The sequence below is a fragment of the Cucurbita moschata genome, unplaced genomic scaffold (genome assembly GCF_002738365.1).
Source record: "Cucurbita moschata cultivar Rifu unplaced genomic scaffold, Cmos_1.0 Cmo_Scf00040, whole genome shotgun sequence".
In the NCBI taxonomy this organism is placed as follows: Eukaryota; Viridiplantae; Streptophyta; class Magnoliopsida; order Cucurbitales; family Cucurbitaceae; genus Cucurbita; species Cucurbita moschata.
In genome coordinates, this window is record NW_019268556.1 from 512,590 (window position 1) to 538,178 (window position 25,589).

At 36.1% G+C, this 25,589-nt stretch overlaps 1 non-coding gene across 1 annotated transcript; it reads right to left on the minus strand.

Moving 5' to 3' along the window:
• Positions 1-7,194: 7,194 nt before the first annotated feature.
• TRNAM-CAU lies at positions 7,195-7,266 on the minus strand. The gene has a single exon. It is a non-coding gene; the product is annotated as a tRNA-Met (tRNA).
• Between the last annotated feature and the right edge of the window lie 18,323 nt (positions 7,267-25,589).

Sequence of the window (25,589 nt, forward strand, 5' to 3'; positions counted from 1 at the left end):
GTGAGGCGCGTGAATTGCTTGTGCAATGTCTTTTTTATCTGTTCAACCTTTGTTCAATTGATTTTTGCCTGAACTTTGATACTAATCCTAATTGAATTGTAGCCAAGTAATACAGATAGGAATCATTAGGATTAGGACGTGCTAGCATGCAGCTTATCTTAAGTGAGGTGGTTAGAATATGCATCTTCCTAATTTAAATTAGCAAAAATAAATAGGTGTGCTTTGTGAAGAAAAATTACAGAAATGCCCTTTATGAGAATGCATATTTATCAAATGCTTTCTTGTGCACTAGAATGGAGGGATTGAAAATTTGGGATCTGTGCTCGATGTATGTATGAGTTACCTATGCTTACTTGATCAAAAGGATTATCCCCTTAGTAAACGACATGGACGTTTAGATCATGATCTCTATGCACTAGGTGATCAATAGAGCAGTAGAATCTAGATGTGCATGAATTAGAGTTAGTAGAGCAGTAGAACAAGAGTGGTTATGCAACATCTTAGGTCAATACATTTTCAGTACACTGACCACCGTAGGATCGCGAGGAGCAATTAGAGACCTAGGTGTACCTCAAGATTTGGCTTAGCCATGAGATGCTAACTTCGAGCGACTTGAAAATGTTTGTTGTGACCTAATCCATCTAGACGTCCTAGGACCTAATATATCCACTGGGCACCAAGGTGAACTACGAGAACACATAAGATTGACAGTAATGCGAACGAAACTATTTGGAGAGCCACTATGTATAGAATATAACATGCCCTGATAACCTGAAGATTCACTATTAGTTGTAGAGCATAACCGACCTTGATAGGGGACGAGGTACTACGTGAGTAGATGATATAAGGAGCTACCACTATATGTATGATAACCCACCTGAGAGATGACAAGGGACTACAGAAGTGGGTGACATGAGAAATTGCTTTTGTATGTACGATAACCCACCTAGAGAGGGACGAGGGACTATATAAGTAAATAATATGAGAAATCACTATCATGTGTATGATAACCCACCTTGAGAGTGGATGAGGGACTACATAGGTAGTTGATTGAGGATATATTATTGTGTGTAGAACAACCTGCCTGAGAGTAGACGAGATACTACATAGTAGTATATTGAGGAGCTACTATTCTATGTGGAGGAAACTTACTCTAAGAGGAGACAAGAGACTACACAAATAGATTAGCTCATGGTAGACACCACTGTGGTGTGGTGTAACATTCAGGGAATACCTGAATGCAAACTTCTTAGAACCCTAGACAAGCCTGTGGATACATATTAGGTTAAGGATCCGATGAGAGCTTACAGGTAGACTGCTTACTAAGTGTTTTATACTCACCTATTTTCTCCTCTCTCTTTTAGGTACCAATCAAGGTGGAGAGGTGCTAGAGAGTTGCACTATCATAGAGGGATATTGACCCGGGACGTCAATGTTATTTTGAATTTCTTTTGGGTTGTCGTTTGTATTGGTTTTCTTGCACCTATTCCCTATTTGTAATAATTAGAACAATATCTATTGTTTCATATTAAGTCGCGCACAATTTTACATTTAATTGTTTGTTTTTATTTTATTCATTTTCATTTTCTTCTTTTCGTCGCGATCCAAATTCTCGAAGCCTAAAAAATTGAGTCGTGCTAGCCTTGAAAGATCCAAAAAAATTTCTTACTTGTCGCAAACCCCATTCGAGTTATTTTACACCACAAACATTTAAATAAGATAACATACCTAAAATATGTTTTCCTTATAGTATACACACACCACCACAAATAATCCATGTAAAAAATATAAGATAAAACAAACAACTTAACCTAATTTTTTTATAGCCCGCGATCTTTATTTAAGTTGTGGTTGAAGTGATCGGATTTCTCTGAATGCCACAAAGCCAAAGACACAACCTTGTTACTGTCCACCCGAGAAGCTTCACCACCAAAAGAAGGAAAGGAATAACAATACAACGAAGAGAAACCACTCCCACCATTGCTAACAAAATGTACCATGCTATTGTAAATGTCAATTCTAAAGCATATGAATTCCTAAATGAGGCATTTACGAACGAGTATGTAACTATGTGACACGAACGAGTATGTAACTATGTGACAAGGTTGCAATAGCAATGCACATGGTTACTATTAATAACCATGAACAAATCCTATTTTTCAAAGGCAATCAACCTATAATGAACATAATCACATATACCAATGCAAATAATGAGAGAGAATTTGTAACCAAATAAGCCGTGTAATAATTTCCTTGGCATGATGCTGGGTAGGCCGTTACTGCAATTCCCGCTTTGAATGTTTTAAAAGTATTGCTACTATGAAATGAACGATGAAAAGTGATATTAGAGCTGAAAGGAATGTCTTGTTGCCAAACACCGTCAGGAGGGTTTATTGCACCTTGAAAAGCTACCGTTGCGATCACTGTTGCTACCAACATCATTGTACCATGCACTTCTTGAAGCCAATGGCCTTTGTATTCAAAGTTCTTCCTCCACAAACTTCTTATGTCATTGCATTGTTCTTCATTGTTCATAGTATTTTTTCCGGTTTTATTCCGGAGATAGACAAAAAATATCTTACTATCTACACCGATAAGATTTTTTTTTTTTAGAAAAATAAAAAATCATTAAAAATTATGAGAAAAAAAAATCTAATTTTTTTAAAAATAGATTTAATTTTAAAATATTAATAAAAAGTGAATAACAAAATTATATATAAACTTAAATTTTTATGATAACATACCTAACATGTCTTAACATCATAGAAAAATCTAAAGTGGTATTTTCAGTCATATCGCGTTCCTTTAGAAACCCATAATTTTGTGGATCTTCAATCATTATGATCAACAACTTAAGAGCTTCCAAACGGTTGTGTTTTACGCATAAATGAAGAACAGGTTGACCATTGTGAAGTTTCATCCAAACAGATTGTGGGCACGCATTGATCGAGCAAATGCTAAGATTGAACAATCTCGACCGTTCCATTTTCAGAAGCTAAGTGAAGAGGTTTCCTTTGCCGGGCATCAACTTCCCCAGCAAGTTCAGGCATGAGATTCAAAAGAAATCGAGTAAAGAAATCGGGAATCATATTTAGGTCGCTTTGAATGGACCCGAGATAGAGCAATCATTTGCTTTGCTTTCCTTGAGAGGACATGGCTAACCCAAGTTCTTTGCTTTTGCCTTCTCCATTTGCAATATTGGAAGATTGTCTGAGTTGTTGAGGAGTTCCTCCATTATTGAATTCCTAGCTTACATTATTTACACTTTTGACTCTAATTTGTTAAAATAAAGGATGAGCTATTGTGATCTGTGCTCTATAGTGATTTATGGATATTATCTTCCCATTGAGCTTGTTTGCGTATATTATGCATGATAAAGTATGTATTAGCTCTAGGTGTTTGACAGGATGTTCAACCTATCTAGCGTGTTTATCTACACAAATCTAGCATGTAAGAGTTAGGTTGGTTATATAATGACATAGGTCAAGATGCGTACACTAGACTAAGCACCTTAGGATCGTGGCGACGTTAAGAGGAAATAGACCCTATTACTCGAGGACTAAAGAAAGAGTCGAGTAGTCAAAATAGAGTAACCTTAAACCAAAAGCTCGTGTTAAGAAACCTAGCTGGCCTAGGAATCCAATAAACCTCTTCAACTCCTAGACATGATCAAGACGCATTTTAAAACCGTGAGACTGATGAAGATGCATCAGTACCTGAAAGTGGATAATATATGCTAGCAGTGATTTGTAGCTATTGCAAAAAAGAATAGTCAAGATGACTGAGCTGGTCTAAGGTGCCAATTTCAGGTACTAGTTTGAAAAGGCATGAGTTCGAATCCCATTCTTTGACATGTTCTTTAATGATTGGACATATGTAACAAGCAATGTAGCAATGGGCGGCGAAATCTCGTATCAACTAATTTTGTATGTATATTTTATCACATTTTTGTCAAACAATGTCATATCATAAACTTGGCCACTATGCATGTCGTCAAACATCAAACACAAGCGTCCAACCTATCCGATAGTAATATCGCTTACCTGGTTGGCCTTAGCCCGTTCTCCCTAAATTTGAGCACATTTACATTTGCTTTTCGTCCTACTAGAACGTCAATCTTCTTTCATGAGTAACTACAATTTCTTAACTCTATCATTTTTGAAGTCTTTCTATTCTTATTAGAGTCAAGTTTCAATCATGGGACCTGTGGGTTATGGGCCCACCACGCTTCAGCTGCGCAACTCTGATTTGTTAGAAAGGATGATGAGCTATTGTGATCTAGGCTCTAAGATGATTTATGGATATTATCTTCCCATTGAGCTTGTTTGCTTGTATTGTGCATGATACAGTATGTATAAGCTTCAGATGTTTGGCAGTGTGTTCTCCTATCAAGCGTGTTTATCTGCACAGAGTTAGAGTGTAGGAGTTAGGTTGTTTATATGATGACTTAGGTCAAGATGCATACACTAGACTAAGAACCTTAGGATTGTGGTGACATTAAGAGGTCTAAACTCTATGAGTCCAAAATTAAAGAAAGAGTCGAGGAGTCAGAATAGAGTAACCTGGAGCAAAAATCTCATGTTAAGCAACCTAGCTGGCCTAGGAATCCAATAAAACTCTTCAACTCCTTGACATGATCAAGACGCATTTTAAAATCGTGAGACTGACGACGATGCATCAGTACCTAAAAGTGCATATTATATGCTAGTAGTGATTTGTAGCTGTTACAAAAAAATATTGTCAAGATGGTGTTACAAAAGAATATTGTCAAGATGGTTGAGTTGGTCTAAGGTGCCAGTTTATGTACGGGTCTGAAATCCCATTCTTGACAAAGATATTCTTCTTTTCTTCTCCATTAGAGCCAGGTTTCAGTTTATTCTTCTTTTCTTCTCCATTAGAGGCTTGGACCTATGGGTTATAGGCCTATCATGCTTCCGCTGTACCACTTAATTTGTTTGCTTCGACTGCACCACTTAATCTGTGCTCTTATCATCTTTGAAGTCTTTCTTCTCCATTAGAGCCTGGTTTCAGTTCATTTTTCTTTTCTGACCTATGGGTTATGGGCTTATCATGCTTTTGCGTGTACCACTTAATTTGTTTGCTTCGGTGCACCATTTAATCTGTTCTCTTATCATCTTTGAAGTCTTTCTTCTCCATTAGAGCCTGGTTTCAGTTTGTTCTTCTTTTCTTCTCCATTAGAGGCTTGGACCTATTCGGCTACACCCTTCATTAGAGCCAGGTTTCAGTTTATTCTTCTTTTCTTCTCCATTAGAGGCTTGGACCTATGGGTTATGGGCCTATCATGCTTCCGCGCTGTACCACTTAATCTGTGCTCTTATCATCTTTGAAGTCTTTCTTCTCCATTCGGCTGCACCTGTGCTTAATCTGTGCTCATATCACTTTGAAGTCTTTCTTCTCCATTCGGTGGCTCTTATCATCTTTGAAGTCTTTCTTCTCCATTCGGCTGCACCTGTACTCTTATCTTTCTTCTCCATTCGGCGGCTCTTATCATCTTTGAAGTCTTTCTTCTCCATTCTGCTGCACCTGTACTCTTATCATCTTTGAAGTCTTTCTTCTCCATTCTACTGCACCTGTGCTCTTATCATCTTTGAATTCTTTCTTCTCCATTAGAGCAGGTTTCAGTTTATTCTTCTTTTCTTCTCCATTAGAGGCTTGGACCTATGGGTTATGGGCCTATCATGCTTCTGCGCTGTACCACTTAATTTGTTTGCTTCGCTGCATCACTTAATCTGCTTCAGCTGCACCACTTAATTTGTTTGCTTCGGCTGCACCACTTAATCTGTGCTCTTATCATCTTTGAAGTCTTTCTTAAATGTCATTATAAAATTATTTTCTCTTATCATCTTTGAAGTCTTTCTTAAATGTCATTGTAAAATTATTTTCTCTTATCATCTTTGAAGTCTTTCTTAAATGTCATTGTAAAATTATTTTCTCTTATCATCTTTGAAGTCTTTCTTAAATGTCATTGTAAAACTACTTTCTCTATTGAAGTCTTTGAAGTTTTTCTTAAATGTCATTGTAAAACTACTTTCTCTTATCATCTTTGAAGTCTTTCTTAAATGTGTGAAACTACTTCCTCTTATCATCTTTGAAGTCTTTCTTAAATGTTTATCATCTTTGAAGTCTTTCTTAAATGTCATTAGAAAATTATTTTCTCTTATCATCTTTGAAGTCTTTCTTAAATGTGTAAAACTACTTTCTCTTATCATCTTTGAAGTCTTTCTTAAATGTTTATCATCTTTGAAGTCTTTCTTAAATGTCTTTTCTTAAATATCTTTCTTAAATGTTTATCATCTTTGAAGTCTTTCTTAAATGTCATTGTAAAAGGTTTCAATCTTGGGACCTGTGGGTTATGGGCCAACAACGCTTCCGCTACGCCACTCTGATCTGTTAGAAAAGAGGATGAGCTATTGTGATCTGTGCTCTAAGGTGATTTATGGATATTATCTTCCCATTGAGCTATTTGCTTGTATTATGCATGATATAGCATGTGTTAGTTCATGCATGATATAGTATGTGTTAGCTCAAGTGTTTGACTATGTGTTCTCGTTGGTTATATGATGACTTAGGTCAAGATGCGTACACTAGACTAGGCACCTTGATCGAAGGAGTCAAAATAGAGTAACCTAAAATTAAAAGCTCGTGTAGCTAGGAATCCAATAAACCTATAACGCGCCAAAGCGAATAATAGGCGGAGCAAGTCTAATGATCCTTGTGTTGCAAGGAATGTCCTTTCTTGTGGGTGGTGATTTATGGCACCTTGATCGAAGGAGTCAAAATAGAGTAACCTAAAATTAAAAGCTCGTGTAGCTAGGAATCCAATAAACCTATAACGCGCCAAAGCGAATAATAGGCGGAGCAAGTCTAATGATCCTTGTGTTGCAAGGAATGTCCTTTCTTGTGGGTGGTGATTTATGGATATTATCATTGAGCTATTTGCTAGTTTCGATCCTGGGACCTGTGAGTTATGGGCCCTCTTGTGGGTGGTGATTTATGGATATTATCATTGAGCTATTTGCTAGTTTCGATCCTGGGACCTGTGAGTTATGGGCCCACCACGCTTCCGCTACGCCACTTTGTTAAAAGAGAATGAACTATTGTGATCTTGTGCTTCAAGGTGATTTATGGATATTATCTTCCATTGAGCTATTTTCTTGCTTATATTATGCATGCTATCAAAGCCAGGTTTCGATCCTGGGACCTGTGGGTTATGGGCCCACCACGCTTCCGCTGCGCCACTCTGATTTATTTGAAAAAAGGATGAGCTATTGTGATTTGTGCTCCAGGGTGATTTATGGATATTGTCTAGCCGTATGCTTGCATAGTATGTGTTAGCGTAACTTGGAATCAAAAGCTTATGTAGCTAAGAATTCAATAAACCTATAATAACAGGCCAAAGCGAATTGCAACAAATGTTATTATAAAACAACTTTCTATATTAGAGCAAGGTTTCGATCCTTGGACCTATGAGTTATAGGCCCACCACACTTCCGCTACGCCACTCAAATTTGTTGAAATAAAGGACGAGCTATTGTGATCTGTGCTCCCGGGTGATTTATGGATATTATCTTCCCGTTGAGCTTGTTTGCTTGTATTGTGCATAATAAAGTATGTATTAGTTCTAGGTGTTTAATAGGGTGTTCAACCTATCTAGTGTGTTTATCTACATAGAGCTAGTGTGTAAAAGTTAGGTTGGTTATATAATGACTTAGGTCAAGATGCATACACTAGACTAAGCACCTTAGGATCGTGGTGACGTTAAGAGGAAATAGACCCCTATTACTCGAGGACTAAAGAAAGAGTCGAGTAGTCAAAATAGAGTAACCTGGAACCAAAAGCTCGTGTTAAGAAACCTAGCTGGCCTAGGAATCCAATAAACCTCTTCAACTCCTAGGCATGATCAAGACGCATTTTAAAACCGTGAAACTGACGACGATGCATTAGTACCTGAAAGTGGATAATATATGCTAGTAATAATTTGTAGCTGTTACAAAAAAAAATATAAGACGCCAGTTTCAGGTACTAGTCCGAAAGGGCATGGGTTCGAATCCCATTCTTGACATGATTTTCTTTATTTTGAGCTTCGTCAATGATTGGAGAGGTATATTGCTCAACATTTTAAAATGTGAGGACATATGTAACGAGCCAGTGGGTGGCGAAATCTCGTATCAACTAATTTTGTATGACTATGCACGTGTCGTCATACATCAAACAAGTCGTGCAATCTATCCGATAGTAAGACCGCTTACTTGGTTGGCCTTAGCCGGTTCTCCCTAAATTTGAGTATATTTGCTTTTCGTCCTACTAGAGAACATCAATCTTCTTTCATGACTAACTACAATTTCTTAACTCAATTTAATATAAATCGAGAAATTGAATCTTATCTTGACCTTCATTTCCTTGAGCAAGGTCAATTTCAACTTCAAGATAGTCGGAATGGCAAAAATTGGGCAAAATATCCTTTATCGAGCCAATGAGTTAGATTCTGAGCCGCAAAGCTGAGACTAGCCGGTTGAGCCACATAAGCCAAAGAAGTTTCTAGCTGTAGGTGCGACACGTGGCACAATGAGGCGTGAGAGCGTGTATTCCGACCATCGAGTTTCTTTTTTGTGTGGTCGATACAGAATCTGTTTGTGTTTCATTTTTTAGAATGGTGTATAACTTTCAAATTTATTTCATTTTCGTGCTTGAATATTTTCTATAAAATCTAGACTTGGATATTTATGGCAACGTCAATGTTTTATTCTTTAATAACAACTTTAATATATTATTCAGATGTACTCATTTTTATATTAAATATTTTCATATATTTAAGAACTTAAATGATTAATAGACACTTTGTTAGAGCATTACAGAAAACACATTACTTGTTTAGTAAAGAAAAGATTCGATGTGATGTAAGGCGAAGCTCATGGATTTGTCTAAGGATTCCATGGATGAATGAGCTCGAATACATTTATTCGATTATTATATAAAGAAAAACCCTTCTCATCTGCACGCCAAATGCAGTGCGAATAGTTGCATCGGTCTTGAAGCCAAATTCCTTTCTCTGGCCAAAAAACCTCGAACGAAAGCTTCCCATAATTGCTGCTAAAATTGCACCAAAACAATGTTGTCTGCCACAAATTCTCTTTGAATTTCCAGCTGTATTGTTGTTTGGACGGAAGAATATGCTCTCCTAAATCAGAAAGTTACGTCAATTGAAAAAATGAAAACGTTAGAACTACAAGAGTTTATACAGATATACATAAAATAATATAGTCTCGTTGAATAATTTGTCATGGTGCAACACCCTTATTTACCTAAATCGTCGTTTTTCGATTTGCAATGGACCAGTAAAGGTATGTCTTGATAATTAAGAATCGTCACTTTCCAACGAGATTGTGGATATTGGGCTGCAAAACAAGTGAAAACATTAGAAGTTGATGCAAAAGTAAACATCAAAATCATATAGAGATTATTCATAGCCTTCATTTTTTTATCAACTTAGAATTTGTTTGTGTTTCATTTGAATCCTTTGGAACCATATATATATATATGATCATTGCACTAAAACAAAGATACCTTTTTAACGACTTTTAAAGATAGATTTTTATGTAAAAGGTTATTAAAAGAATAACTAACAAAAAAAAAAACTGAAAGGATATTAAGCATGTTGGCGTTCTTGTTTGTGTTTGTTTGTTAGGTTACACTTTATTTAGCAAAGAATCACACACATCTCCAAACTTAGGTTACCCTTTTTTTCTCTCTCTCTAGTAACCCCAATCACTTACTATTCCTAACTCCATTCCCATGTCTCCTCAATTTTCTTCTATTTTGGTTCTAGAAATTTTTTAATAAAATAGAGACTGTATATTCATTTTGAAGTCTATTTTATTTTTCTATAACAGTTTGGATATTTCATTATCATACATGCACTATTTTGTTAAGTGTCTTTAAATAATTGAGAACTCAAATGTTCAATAGACTTATTTTTATTAGATAAGTATTGTAGTAAGAACACAACTTCCGTTTGATCTAAGAACTCCATGAAAGAATGAGGTCGAATAACTTTGTTTTACTATTATAAAAAGAAAAACTCTTCTCATCAACATCACAGATGCAGTGCCAATAGTAGCATCATTCTTGAAAACAAACTTCATTATCCGGCGAAAACACCTCGAACAAAGCATGTCCAAGATTGCTACTAAAGTTGAACAAAAACATTTTAGTCTACAAAAACAACTCAACTTGAAATTCAAACTGTATTTGTAGCGTTTACAAAAAAAAAAAGAAAAAAAAAGTCGCCAGAAAAGGCTCGAGAATTCTGATGAGGCGCTGAATCCTCGCGCCCTCTACCCACACATTGTTCCCAATGTCAAGGATACACCAAACGAAGCCATGCCCCATTCTGCCCACACAACAATGCCTACAATAAAGGAAATGAGAGTAATAGAGAGAAGATGAACCATCATTGTGGTTTTTCAATGAACGCAAATGGGTGAAGTCAAACCGAACCCCCACGTCTTGTTTAAAATTGTCCTCAAGCTCCCCTTGATATATAGAAGATATCTCCATAAGTTGGAGAATGAAGCATAGAGGAAAAGAACGACGTAAGGAGTCATATTCATGGGGACGGGAGGGGGGGGGGGGGGATTGCCCGCGAGCGTCGTATGTTTTGGAAATCTGAAACAAAACATGGGTATGCAACGATAGTCACATCCATGGCTTCATGAATTCGTGGCAGCGGGAGGAAAGACAGACGACACAATGCACAACCCCAATTTATGTAAGGAAAGCTATGATAAAAATGATATGATATGAAGGAAAAATGGAAGGGTTGTCTTACATGATAATGAATAAAAATGTTTGGATCTCATTCATCATTGTGTGTTCATGCATCAGGGAATACCCCTCTTTTATGATGGTATGGACGCGTACAATACCAGGTAGAAAAATGATCATTATGTTCATCATAATGCTACGATGGTTGCTATGCTTTAACGGATATCCAACATCAACAGTTCTAGAGAATGCTCGTCCGACTATAAAGGGGGCCTAGGAGGTGTGCGAACCGACTGGTGGGTTCACACTCGCATGTGTGGACCATTTGTAGAACAGTAAATACACATCTAATTAACTCGTTTAGTATAGTTGCCTAAGGAATATAGACTGATACAATAGGTCCTACACATGATTGTATGTATTTGCATCTAACCCCAATAGTGGCGTCACTTACTGAGTATTTCTCGTAATACTCAAGTCACATGCTACTGCTATTTCATGTAAAGGAAACACACCACTATCTGATTAACGACGACATAGCTATTCGAGACCATGATACATACAAAGGGTAGTTGTATTTTGTATTAACTTTCTTAGAGTTAGATTAGAATAGAGTGTTTTTAATTTTAATGCTAATTTATTTCATTTAGTATTTTTTTTGTGTCGTTTTAAAGATGTTTTCAAGCACGTATCTCTATTGCAGTGTTTTAAGATGAAGTCTATATTTTATGATGAAGTTTAAACGCTTATTTCCTTCACAAAATGATTAAGTTATGATGACGATAGTGACTTTAGTAAGTAGAAATTTACTATCGTAAAAGTATTCTTGTTTGAATCGAAGGATATGCTCCTTATATTAGAAATTTTCCTTAGATTAGAAATTTTCGTTAGATGGGCACAAACTATGTTAAAAAGTCGTGGATTAAGGGTTAAAAATTTAACTTGCCACTCATTTTTTTAACAATAAAAAATTAAAAATAATAACTCACTATATGAAGTTTTAATAAACCCCTAAGAATTAAAAAATTCTCGACTTTTAAACTTTAAACATTCAAATTATAATTATTTCTTTTATATGTCGCCATTTGAACATCAATAATAGTGATATTATGTTTTAAAAGTATTGTACCTTGCACTTCTTGAACCCAATCACCTTTATATTCAAGGTTCTTTCTCCACAAACTTCTTATGTCATTGCATTGTTCTTCGCTGTTCATAGTATTTTTTTTTCCATTTTTATTATTGGGATAGACAACAAATATCTTACTATCTGCATGGATAAGATTTTTTTTTTTTGAAAAATAAAAAATCATTAAAAATTATGAGAAAAAAATAATTTTTAAAGACAGATTTAATTTTAAGCTTTTTTCTTTTCTTTTTTTTTTCTGTTAATTACTTTTTTATATATTTTCAAAATTCAACCAAAAGATTCTAAATAAAAACTAATGAAAGTAGTTTTTAATTTTAATTTTAATTTATTATTATTATTATTATTATTATTATTTTGAAGTTTGGCTCAAAATTAGAAATATGAAAATGATTGTAAAAAAAATTGTGAAAAAAAATATTAAAAAATATTAATAGAAAGTAACAAAATTATATATAAACTTAAATTTTTATGATAACATACCTCAATATGTTTTAACATCGTAGAAAAATCCAAAATGGTATTTTCATTCACATCGGGTTCGTTCACAAACCCATAATTTTGTGGATCTTCAATCATTGTGATCAACAACATAAGAGCTTCCAAGTGGTTGTGTTTTTACACATAAATGAAGAATTGTTTGACCATTGTGAAGCTTCATCCAACGATATTGTGGCCTCACATTGATCAACAGTGACATGATATTAATTCCCATTAATTAGTGCATAGTGGAGAGGAATCAACTCATTCAAATCACCAACCATGTAAGTGCTTGTGTTCTTCTCCAGCAAAGCTTGAACAATCTCAACCGTTCGATTTTCAGAAGCTAAGTGGAGAGGTGTCCTTTGTTGGGCATAAACTTCAATCATTGTGATCAACAACATAAGAGCTTCCAAGTGGTTGTGTTTTTACACATAAATGAAGAACAGTTTGACCATTGTGAAGCTTCATCCAACAAGATTGTAGCCTTGCATTGATCAACAGTGACATGATATCAATTCCCATTAATCACTGCACATGGCGAGGAGGAATCATTCAAATCATCTCCAACAAGTTCAGGCATGAGGTTTAAAAGAAATCAAGTTATGGCTAATCATTGGAAGATTGTTTGAGTTGTTGATGAGTTGCCTCCATTATTGAATCGATGAGTTGCCTCCATTATTGAATCCCTAGCTTACTTTCAATGGAGTTTTCACATAAAATTTATAAGCCAAATTTTTTATCTTTTCACTTTGCAGTGTGTTCTAAGGTTAGAACGTCCTCTATCAAAGCCAGGTTTCGATCTTAAGACCTATGGATTAAGGACCCACTATGTTTCCACTACACTACTCTAATTTGTTAGAAAAGAAGATTAGCTATTGTGATCTGTTCTCGAGATTTATTTATGGATATTATCTTCCTGTTGAGCTTGTTTGCTTGTATTGTGCATGATACCGTATGTGTTAGCTGCAGGTGTTTGATAGTGTGTTCTCCCTATCTAGCATGTTTATCTACACAAAGCTAGGGTATAAGAGTTATGTTGGTTATACGATTAATTAGGTCAAGATGCTTACACTAGACTAAGCACCTTAGGATCGTTGCAACATTAAGAGGGTCTTGACCTTATGACTCCAACACTAAAGAAAGAGTCGAGGAGTCAGAATAGAGTAACTTGGAGCCAAAAGCTCATGTTAAGCAACCTAATTGGCCTAGGAATCCAATAAACCTCTTCAACTCCTTGACATGACCAAGACGCATTTTAAATCCGTGAGGCTGAGGAGGATGCATAACGAGCCAAAGTGGATAATATATGCTAGCAGTGGTGTGTAGCTGTTACAAAAAAAAATAGTCAAGATGGTCGAGCTGGTCTATTTATTAGCTTACAAAATAGGTATCAAAAAGTTTTATCATGATATAAACAAATTGAATTCAAATTGCGTAGAATGTACAATATTTATTGTCTATCCAGAGAATAAAAACTGGAACCAACACTACAAAAACTTGCGCTGCATCAAATGAGAAGGGATCGCCAAACAAAAATGAAGAACCATGTTATGATGGGTTATCGACATCAACACTGCCCAAAAACTTAATGAAAAGTTCGTTGAAGACGAAACTTGAATACAAAGGTGATTGGTTTCAAGAAGTGCAAGGTACAATGATGTTGGTGGCAACGATTATTGCAACAGTGGCTTTTCAAGATACAATCAACCCTCCCGATGGTGTTTGGCAAGAAGATATTCCTTACAACTCCAATATCACTATTCATTGTTCGTTTCACAGTAGCAATACTTTGAAAACTTTCATGGCAGGAATTGCAGTAATGGCCTACCCAGCTTCATGCCAAGGAAACTATTACATTGCTTACTTGATTACGAATTCTATCTCATTTTTTGCATCGATATGTGTGATTATGTTCATTATAGGTCGATTGCATTTGAAAAATAGGATTTGTGCATGGTTATTAACAGTAACCATGTGCATTACCATTGCATCCTCATCACATAGTTATTTATTGGGAGTTTGGCTGCTAAATCTCTCATTTAGGAATTCTTATGCTTTAAGAGTAATATTTCTAACAGCATGGCACGCCTTGTTAGCGATGCTGGGAGTGGTTTGTCTTTGTTGTATTGTAATTCCTTTCCTTACTTTGGTGGCGAAGCTTCTCGTTTGGTCCGTAAAAAATTCAAATCTTTGACTTTGAGAGAGATGCAATGGTTTCAACCACAACTCAAATAAAGATCGAGGGCTACATAAAAACTAGGTTATGTTGCGTGTTTCATCTTGTATTTTGGATATGGATTATTTGTGGTGGTGGTGTGTATTCATAATAAGGAAAACATATTTTGTGTATGTTATTTTATTTAAATGTTTGCGAAGTAAAATAAAGAGAAATGTTGAGAACAAGTAGAAAGAAAAAACCCAAAGTGACGAAATATTTGTGGAGTAAATTTTGTATTCCCTTTGTTGTTCATTTTCTAAAGATCTTGCCCACATGTTGGTAGGGTTTTAATAAAGAAATTAAAAAAAAGAAAAGAGTTCGGACCTTATAATATGTTAGAAAGATTGGAAAAAAGGTAAACCATAGAAATTACGCATGATATTAGAAGTCATGACCAAATTTTTTAGAAATCGAATAATATATCTTGACAAAAAAATTACGCATGATATTAGAAGTCATGACCAAATTTTTTAGAAATCGAATAATATATCTTGACAAAAAAGACAAACCTGATATTAGAAGTCATGACCAAATTTTTTAGAAATCGAATAATATATCTTGACAAAAAAGACAAACCTAAAGAAAAGAGTTCGGACCTTATAATATGTTAGAAAGATTGGAAAAAAGGTAAACCATAGAAATTACGCATGATATTAGAAGTCATGACCAAATTTTTTAGAAATCGAATAATATATCTTGACAAAAAAATTACGCATGATATTAGAAGTCATGACCAAATTTTTTAGAAATCGAATAATATATCTTGACAAAAAAGACAAACCTGATATTAGAAGTCATGACCAAATTTTTTAGAAATCGAATAATATATCTTGACAAAAAAGACAAACCTCAAGCATTTGATATTCAAGCTGGTCTGATTTTCAACTTTAGCTTACCACATCTTGAAGGTGGCAAACACATCTGACTTGTGTTTCAGCAAATAAACTCATACCTTCCTGCTGAAATCATCAATGAAGGTGACCTAGAACTTTGATCCACCAAGTGATGAAACTGGAGATGGTCCCCAAATGTCTATATAGATCATTTATAATCGTACTTTCTTTGGTTCTCTAGCAGCCTTTGTGAAGCTAACTCGTTTTTGTTTCCCATAACACAGTTCTCAAAAAGACCCCTATGAACAAATTTTAGGTATTCTAAAATTCCTTTCGCAGCCAACATCTTCATTACTTTGACGCTTATATGTCCAAGTCTATTGTGTCATAGACTTGAATCGTTAGCACTCTCAGCAATAGCAACCATGTTTATACACTCTGTAGTGGTGTATAGGGTTCCATATTTTATGTAACATGATACCACCATGACACCCTTCACAATCTTCCACGAACTGTTTCCAAACTCGGCTGCATAACCTATGGTATCCAACTGACCAATAGAGATAATGTTATTCTTGAGACCATGAATATATCTGACATCCCTTAATGTACACTACTTTCCTGCTGGAGTTTGTATGCTTTCATCTCATTTTCCTTCAATCACCAAATTTTTGTTGTCGACAAGATACATCTTTTCAAAATTTCAAGACATGAAATTTCGAAACAACTATTTATTTCGAGAAGAATTAAAAGATGGGCCTGAATCCAAAATCTAGGATTCAATTAGACTATTCACATGGAGGATTAGAGCATTCCTAATATCTTCGGCTGAATTTATAGAATTATTATCATTGTTTGATTTGTGATTCTGCTTCCTCTTTGGTATTGTAAAATTTGTTGCTCTTTGGTATTGTAAAATTTGTTGCTCTTTGGTATTGTAAAATTTGTTCGAAAGTGATCTTTTATCTCCACAACTCCAACACGTCACATTTGGTCTATTTTGAAAATTTTCACAGTTCTGTGATTTTGATCGATCTTTGTTTGGACCCTTGGATCTACTTCTTCCCCTTTGGCTAACACTCAAAGCACTAAGAGAAGAATCCTCAATTTCTCATTTGTGAATACTTTTGTTGAGAACTACACCTCGAATTCCATCGAACTTCAGTTTCTCAGATCCTCGGGAACTACTGCTCGCGATAACAACAGTATCCAATGACTTCGGTAAAGATGACATTAAAATCATTGCTTTAATTTCATCCTTGAAATTAATTTTCACCGAACTCAATTGACTTACAATCATGTTGAACTCATTTATATGATCAACAACAGATCCACTTGACATTTATTAAAGCACACAGAAGAAGTATATATATGGTTTCAGTTTACTATATATAACTTTAAAACATACAACCACTTATTATATATTAATATTTATCTCTACCATATTTTTATTATAAATAGTCATAGACTCCATGACTCAACCTTATCACATCACTTTTCCTTTTTAACTATAACTAAAAGTTTGACTGAAGAACTATTTTGAAACAAATTTAAGGGTAAAAATGAAATTTATCTACTAAAATCTATCTCTGAATAGTATTTAGTATAATTTAACTTAATCACAATCACGAGAGGGATTATCCTTACCGATGAGAAATGATAGCTTCCCAATAAAATTAAATGAAATAAATAATGATATATACTTCTATCCATGATAAAACAAAGAAGTTTCCTTCTGTTTTCTTCCCATCCGCCTAATCTAGGATGGTGATACTTCGGTGTCCCTCTCGAGTGAAAGTATAAATAATAATTTTTTTTTCTAAGAAATGAGCGGCAATAATTTGACTATTTTAAAAATTCAAAAGGTCAACTTTTAACTTAGTTGGAAGCCTCACCGTCTATTAAAAATAAATAAATAAATAATCCACAAAATCTAACCCCATTTGGAAGTAAGTCAGAGAATCAACAATGGAGGCAAATGCAAATGGAGAAAACAACGAACTTAGATGGTTGGTGATTTGAATGGGTTGCTTCCTCTCCACCATGCAGTGATTAATGCGCGAATTGATATCATTCAACGGTTAATCAATGCGAGGCCACAATCTCTTTGGATGAATCTTCACAAGAGTCAAAATGTTCTTCATTTATGCATAAAACACAACCATTTGGAAGCTCTTAAGTTGTTGATCACAATGATTGAAGATCCACAAGATTATGGATTCCTTAAAAAAGGTGATGAGAATGAAAATACCATTTTGGATTTTTCTATGATGTTAAGATAAATTGAGGTATGTTATTATAATTGAATTGGTTGGTTGAAGAAAAATTAAATTCTTATTTGATTATTTTATAAAACTGAAAATTATTATCTTGAGCTCAAATAGGAATCCTCACCTGGAAAGGCCAATGGAGCCCTCAAACAAACTATAGTTGTTTTTTTTTTTTTTTTTGACATTTGAGGATTCTATTGAAATGACTAGTTTAAAGCCATGGCTTTGATACTATGTTAGGAATCCCCAATTTCTACACTTATATGATATTATCCACTTTGAGCATAAGCTCCAATGACTTTGCGTTGGGCTTCCACAAAAGGCTTCATACCAATGAAGATGTATTCCTTACTTATAAATCCACAATCATTCCCTAAATTAGCCAATGTGGGACTCCTTCCCAACAATCTTCAACACTATCATGATATAAACAAATTGAATTCAAATTGTGCAGATAGTACAATATTTATTGTCTATCCCGGGAAAAAAAACGGGAATAAACACTGCAAACAACTGTGCTGCTTCAAATGAGAAGGGATCACCAAGCAAAATTGAAAAACAATGCGATAAAAAGTCATCGACATCACCAACACTCAAAAAGTTTATAAGAAGTTTGTGGACGAAAAACCTTGAATACAAAGATGATTGGCTTCAAGATGTGCAAGGTACAATGATGTTGGTAGCAACGGTGATTGCAACGGTGGCTTTTCAAGGTGCAATCAACCCTCCTGGCGGTGTTTGGCAACAAGACATTCCTTTCAACTCCAATATCACTATTCATCGTTCGTTTCATAGTAGCAATACTTTGAAAACATTCATGACAGGAACTGCAGTAATGGCCTACCCAACTTTAGACTAAGGAACTTGTTACACTGGTTACTTGATTACAAATTCTATCTCATTCTTTGCTATTAATATGTGTGATTATATTTATCATAGGTTGATTGCGTTTGAAAAATAGGATTTGTGCATGGATGTTAACAGTAACTATGTGCATTTCCATTGCATTGCATCCTTATCACAAAGCTACTTGCTGGGAGTTTGGCTCGTAAATGTCTCCTATAGGAATTCTTATAATTTAGAATTAACCTTTAAAATAGCATGGTACATTTTGCTTGCAACAGTGGGAGTGATTTTTCTTTGTTGTATTATAATTCCCTTCCTTTTTTTTTAGTGGTGAAGAAAAAGGTTAAATCTTTGATTTAAGAGGATTAAAAGGTTAAATATTTTGGATATGGATTATTTGTGGTGGTTTGTGTATTTATAATTGGGAAACAGTGGTGTATTTTATCTTATTCAAATGTTTGTGTTGTAGAAAATAACGAAGTGTTGAGAGCAAGAAAAAATAGAGGTGAATGAAATATCCACTGTTTTGTGTTTCTTGGTTGTACATTGTATCACACTCTAGCCGCAACCATGATTAACTGTCCCCCTTTTCTTTTAAAAATTTAAATGGTGGAATTTTAATGAGAGTTGTAGAGACGGGAGTTCAAGATGAGGTAAAGGAACAAAATGTTTAGAAAAATCACAAGAACTTATGTAATGACCGTAGATTTCAGCTTTCTAAGGTCGCTACTATCATCTTAATCTAAGCTCATATGCAGAATATAACTCTTAAAACATCATCATTTAAACCATAAACTTTCACCACAAACATACTTCATCGTTGAAACATCGCTATGGTTTTACGTGTTCAAAACGTAATTTAGAAGTGAAACTGAAAACAAATAAAATAAATTTAAAACATGAAATGCATAAAGGTGATGTAGAACTAGGATCCACCGAGTGATAAAACTAGAGATGGTCCCTAAACACCTATATGGACCATTTCGAATCGTACTTCGTTTGATTTTATGACAACTTTTGTGAAGCTGACTCATTTATCCTTTAAAACTACGTAACCAATATCTTTATTTCTTTAACACTATATATCCAAGTATATTGTGACATAGACTTGAACTAAAGCACTCTCAGTCACAGAAGTCATGTTTATACGACCTACAATGGTGTATATTATTTTATATTTTATGTCACGTGCTACAACTATAACACCCTTCACAATCTTCTACAAACTTTTTAACTCTGCTATATAATTTGTGCTATCCATATGACTAATAGAGATTAGATTCTTCTTTAGAAAATGAAATTTTGAAATTGTTCCTCCATGGAAGACTATTGAAAATATGCACCCAAATTCAAAATTCAAGATTTAACCCGATTGTTGACACAAAGGATTAGAGCATCCCTAATATCTTCGACAAAATTCCCAAAATTATTATCATCTCCAGATTTGTCATTATGTGTCTTTAATTTTTAATCAAATTTTAATTGTTAGAATCAACAACTTACACACTCAATCTAGATGAATAACACAACAAACAAAAGAAAGAGAAAAAATGCAAAGAAAAATATATGTGACAATTTGTTAAATAAACATTAAAGGTTGTTTTTATTGTTTTAAATTAAAAAGTTAGTGGAAAGTGAAAGTCCAAGAGTTATGAAAGACCAAGAGAAATAGTGGAAGTTATGGAAAAAATGAAAGGCCTAGAGTTTGTAGATAAAAGGCTAAGAGTGGTTATAGGAAATAGGGGCATTTTATTAGCTTTTATTATTTCAGTTTTTGAAGAGAACGAGAATGCTTAAATAGTTGTTCTTTTATGTTGAAAAAAAGCAGAGAATAAAAGGCACAAGACACAAAAATAATAGAAGAGTGTTCTTTCTCTCCACTTACGAAAGAAAAATAGTTTGACCGACATTTTTTGTCTTTTACAATTTGGCATTAGAGCCCATGGCGAATGTGACGAATCAATTGCTGCTACCACAATTAACAAAGACAAACTACGAGAATTGGAGCATTCAAATGAAAGCTCTCCTTGGTTCTCAAGATGCATGGGAGGTGGTCGAAGACGGTTTCGAAGAACCAAAAGATACCACGAGTTATATGCGGCCAAGACAAGGCATTGAAAGAGGAGTGATCAAAGGATAAGGCGGCACTATACATGTTGTTCCGAGCCATTGATGAGTCAGACTTTGAGAAGATTAGCAGTGCAACTACTTCAAAAGAAGTGTGGGACATTTTAGGAAAATTGTTCAAAGGAGCCGACTGAGTCAAGTAAGTGCATCTCCAAACTCTTCGTGGCGAGTTGGAGAGCATGAAGATGAAGGAGTCGAAAAATGTATCTGCGATTGTACAGACTTTGGTAAACCAACTCAACCGAAATGGAGAAACGTTAACGGAGATGTGAGTTGTGGAGAAGGTTTTGAGATCGCTAACCAACAATTTTGAGAACAGTTGTATGCGTGATAGAAGAGTCAAAGGACCTACCGACGTTCATGATCGACGAGCTCGCCGATTCTCTTGAGGCACATGAGCAACTTAAGAAGGAGGAAACACTCGATCAAGCACTTCAATCCAAGACGTCAATCAAAGATGAAAAGGTACTCTATTCTCAAAATTTTCAAGGTAGAGGTCGAGGGCATGGAAGTCGTGAAAATGGTCGCAGTGGTCAAGGCAACAGTCATGAAGGATACTATAAGGAGAAGGGATAATCAAGCCAAGCAAATTGGCGTGGAAGAGGACGTGGTCGAGGAAAAGGTGGCTAGTCAAATCATTCCAACATTGAGTGCTACAAATGTCACAAAGTTGGTCACTATGCGAATGATTGTAACTCCGACAAATGTTATAATTGTGGTAAAGTGGGACATTTTACAAAAGATTATCGAGCTGATAAAAAGGTGGAGGGAACAACAAACCTAGTCTTGGAAGACATAACAAATGAAGGTATTCTCTTGATGGCTCAAAATGAAGACAACATCAACAATGACATTCGTGGTACCTCAACTCAGGGGCAAGCAACCATAATTGTGGTCATCAATACCTATTTAGAGAGATGCAAAAGATTGAAGATGGTCATGTGTCATTTGGAGATGCTTCAAAGGTGGAGGTCAAAGGCCGAGTACAATATATTACTTGCAAAAGGATGGCTTAATAGTGTCCATTCAAGATTTTTATTACGTACCAGACCTCAAAAGCAGCATATTGAGTATGTGGCAACTCACAGAGAAAGGTTACTCGATATTCTTAAAAGACCGGTTGCTACACTTGAAGGACAAACAAAGGTGTTTGGTTACTCGAGTCGAGGTATAAAGAAATCGGATGTACAAACTGAATTTAAGAAGCATACGAGAAAAATGTTTGCGAGTTGACGTAGAAGACAAGGCATCGTTGTGGCATCTCCGCTTTGGTCACCTACATCATGGCGGCCTAAAAGAGTTAGCGAAGAAGAATATGGTGCACGGGCTACCCAACATGGACTACGAAGGAAAGTTTTATGAAGAATGCGTGCTTTGGAAGCATGCCAAAATCTCAAAAGAAGGCTGAATTTTGGGCTAAACAACCTCTTGAGTTGATTCATACAGACATATGTTGACCAATTACCCTCGAGTCTTTCAGCAGTACAAGGTATTTCATTTCCTTTATCGATGATTACTCACGAAAAACTTGAGTTTATTTTCTGAAAGAAAAATTTGAGGCATTCGGGGTGTTCGAAAAGTTCAAAGTGATGGTGGAGAAGGCAACTAGTAGACACATCAAAGCTATACGATCCGATAGAGGTTGTGAGCATACTTCGACGACTTTCATGGAGTATTGCGAGGAGCAAGGCATAAGGCAATTTCTAACCCAACCGTACACTCCTCAACAAAATGGTATGGTCGAGAGAAAAAATCGAACCATTCTCAACATGGTTCGGTCAATGCTCAAGAACAAAAGGATGCCAAAGGAATTTTGGGTAGAAGTCGTGCAATGCGCCATCTATGTGCAAAATCAATGTCCACATGTGAAGTTAGATGAGCAAACACCACAAGAGGCATGGAGCAGACAAAAGCCTACAATTTCTCATCTCAAAGTGTTCAATAGTGTGACTTATGCTCACGTACCGGATCAACGAAGAACGAAGCTCGAAGACAAAAGCAAAAGGTGCTCTTGCCCGAGTCAAGCTGTGCCCTTCGATCTCGACGACGGGGCCGTCGCTGAATTTCAGCGTCCCGCGAATCCCCGCCGAGTCAAGCTCGGAGAACGCAGACTTGGCCCCCCGGTCATATGGTTTGTTGCCCCCGTGCCTAGGACCCATCGCCGGTGCTCTTGCTGCTCACCTCTTTTCACCTTTTGAGCGAGCACTCGCTCCTCCTTCAGTTGAATTGGCTCCTCAGCTGGTGCATTTGTTATGCACAGTTGGAGCTCTTCCTCGGGTTTGACGCTCACCGGAGCAGTTATGTCGAGCTCTTCCTCGGGATTAGAGATGTCAGGTAGGACTGATGCAGTCACCATGAAAAGGGCCGGCTCGTCCTCCTCGAAATTGAGCTACATGGGCCTTCTCAATTGTCTCCGCCCGTCATCACGGCGTCAGTGGTGATGGAGATGCTGGCATTTGGCGGCGGCTTGGAGGAGTGAGCGAGCCGGCTCGAGATAGAGCCCACGATGTGTTTATTTTTGCACTTTGCATTTTCTTCTACTCGAACCTGAGACCTGTGTGTTGTTAGGTCGACGCTCTAACCACTTGAGTTATTCAACTTGATTGTTGATAAGTTGGCTCCTCCACAATGATATACCACCGATGGCTTCAATCGGTGAGAGAAAATCGTTTCTTTTCGGTGAGAGGAAATCGTTGACGGTAAGTTGTTGGAAGAAAATAAAACGCGGAAAACAACAAAGAGAGAGAATGACTGAAATTTTGACTACGCTTCAAATCAAGTTGTGAAAGCTTCTGAACAGATTTTCTATTTAAATATAACCTATACTAAAAATGGATGGAAAGTGGTCAGCTAAATCTGTGCCAAAATGGCTGGAGAGTGGCCAACTGAATCTGTGCCACTTTCTACAGGATTGCCATCTAAAACTTCGTTAATCCATTCGACGTTATCTGTAATCGTGTGAATCGAAATAAGGGAAAACTCAGGTTTTATCTAACATATACCAACAAACTCAGGAATTTCCAATGAGGAAGATGAACCACGACAACCCAAAATGTGAAATTTGCAAGATTTGTATGATTCAACAAATGAGGTACACCTTGTATGTCTTCTGGCAGATGCTGAAAATATCAACTTTGAGAGGCAGTGCGAGACAAGAAGTGGCAAACTGCCATGGATGATGAAGTCAGCTCATTGGTGTTAAATGGGTGTTCAAGAAAAACATGAATACTCAAGGCAAGACAGAGAGGTACAAGGCGCGACTTGTTGCGAAGGGATACAAGCAAAAGACGGGAATCGACTATGACGAAGTGTTTTCTCCCGTTGCAAGAACGGAGACAATCTGATTGCTCATTTCCCAAGCGGGTCAATTCAAATAGCAGATTTTTCAAATGGATGTCAAGTCGGCATTCTTGAATGGTGTGCTTGAAGAAGAAGTCTACCTCGAACAACTACCCGGGTACATAAAAATTGGAGAAGATAAGAAGGTACTAGAATTGAAGAATGCTCTTTACGGGTTGAAGCAAGCACCGCGAGCATGAAATTCTTGTATCGATACATATTTCAAGGAGAACGAGTACAAGCAATGTCCCCACGAGCATTGTTGACTTCTGACAATCGAGAGGAAATCGTTGACGGAGTAAAAAAACAACCGAAGGAAATTTGTTGGAAGAAAATGAAAACACCCCAACGGCAATGTAGAGGAGTGAGCGAGGCTGCACGGGATGGACCACAGGATGTGTGTATTTTCGCACTTTGTATTTTCTTTTACTTGGACCTGAGACGTGTATATTGTTAGGTCGACATTCTAACCACTTAAGCTATTCAAACCAAGCTCTGATACCACTTGTTGACTTCTAACAATCGAGAGGAAATCGTCGACAGAGTAAAAAAAAAGATTTTTTTTTTCATTCACCTATTTAAATAATTATCTTATGGAAGTGGTCAACTAAATCTTAGTCACTCCCCTCCAAATCGCCACCTAAAAAATTGGTAATCCATTCGACAGGTTTGTCAAATGGTCAAAAGAAAATATTCAAGTAAAACGTGTAAAAGCTAAATAAGGAAACCGTAGGCTTTTATCTAACAAACATGCACTTTACACACAGACAAAGAAGAGTGACCTCATTTTTTTGGGTAACAATGATGAGATGATAGAAGAGTTTAAGTGCAGAATGACACGAAAATTTGAGATGATAGATATGGGCTTGTTGAAGTTGTTTCTTGGTTTGGAGGTTAAACAGGGAGAGACGAGTATTTTTATATCACAGGAGAGATATGCAAAAGAAATTTTGAAGAAGTACAAGATGGAAAATTGCAACCCGGTAGCAATACCAATGTAACCAAGTGCAAAACTCTCAAAGTACGATGAAGGAGAAGAGTATATTCAAATAGGTACCGGAGTTTGGTAGCAAGCTTTCCGCTATCTTACATGCACAAGACCAGATCTTTAATTAAGTGTCGGCATTATAAGTAGGTTCATAGAGGAGCCGATTTACTCGCTTAGGAAGGCGTTGAAGCGAGTCCTACGGTACATCCAAGGAACGGTGTCACTTGGGTTATTCTACTCGAAAGCATAAGATTACAAGTTGGTTGGTTACTCTAATAGCAATTGGTACGGAGACATAGACAATTGAAAAAGTACATCGGGTTATGTATTCTTTATGGGCAACACAACATTTACTTGGCTTTGTAAGAAACAATCGATCGAGACGCTCTCGACGTGTGAAGCTGAATATGTGGCAGCATCTTGGTGTGTATGTCACGCGATATGCAATAAAAATGAAATGAGTTATTTAAATAGTTTAGTTGTTGCCATCACTTTCTATGCAATAAAAATTTAAAAGAAAAACATTATTCACACTTTTGACTCCTAAAGTGAA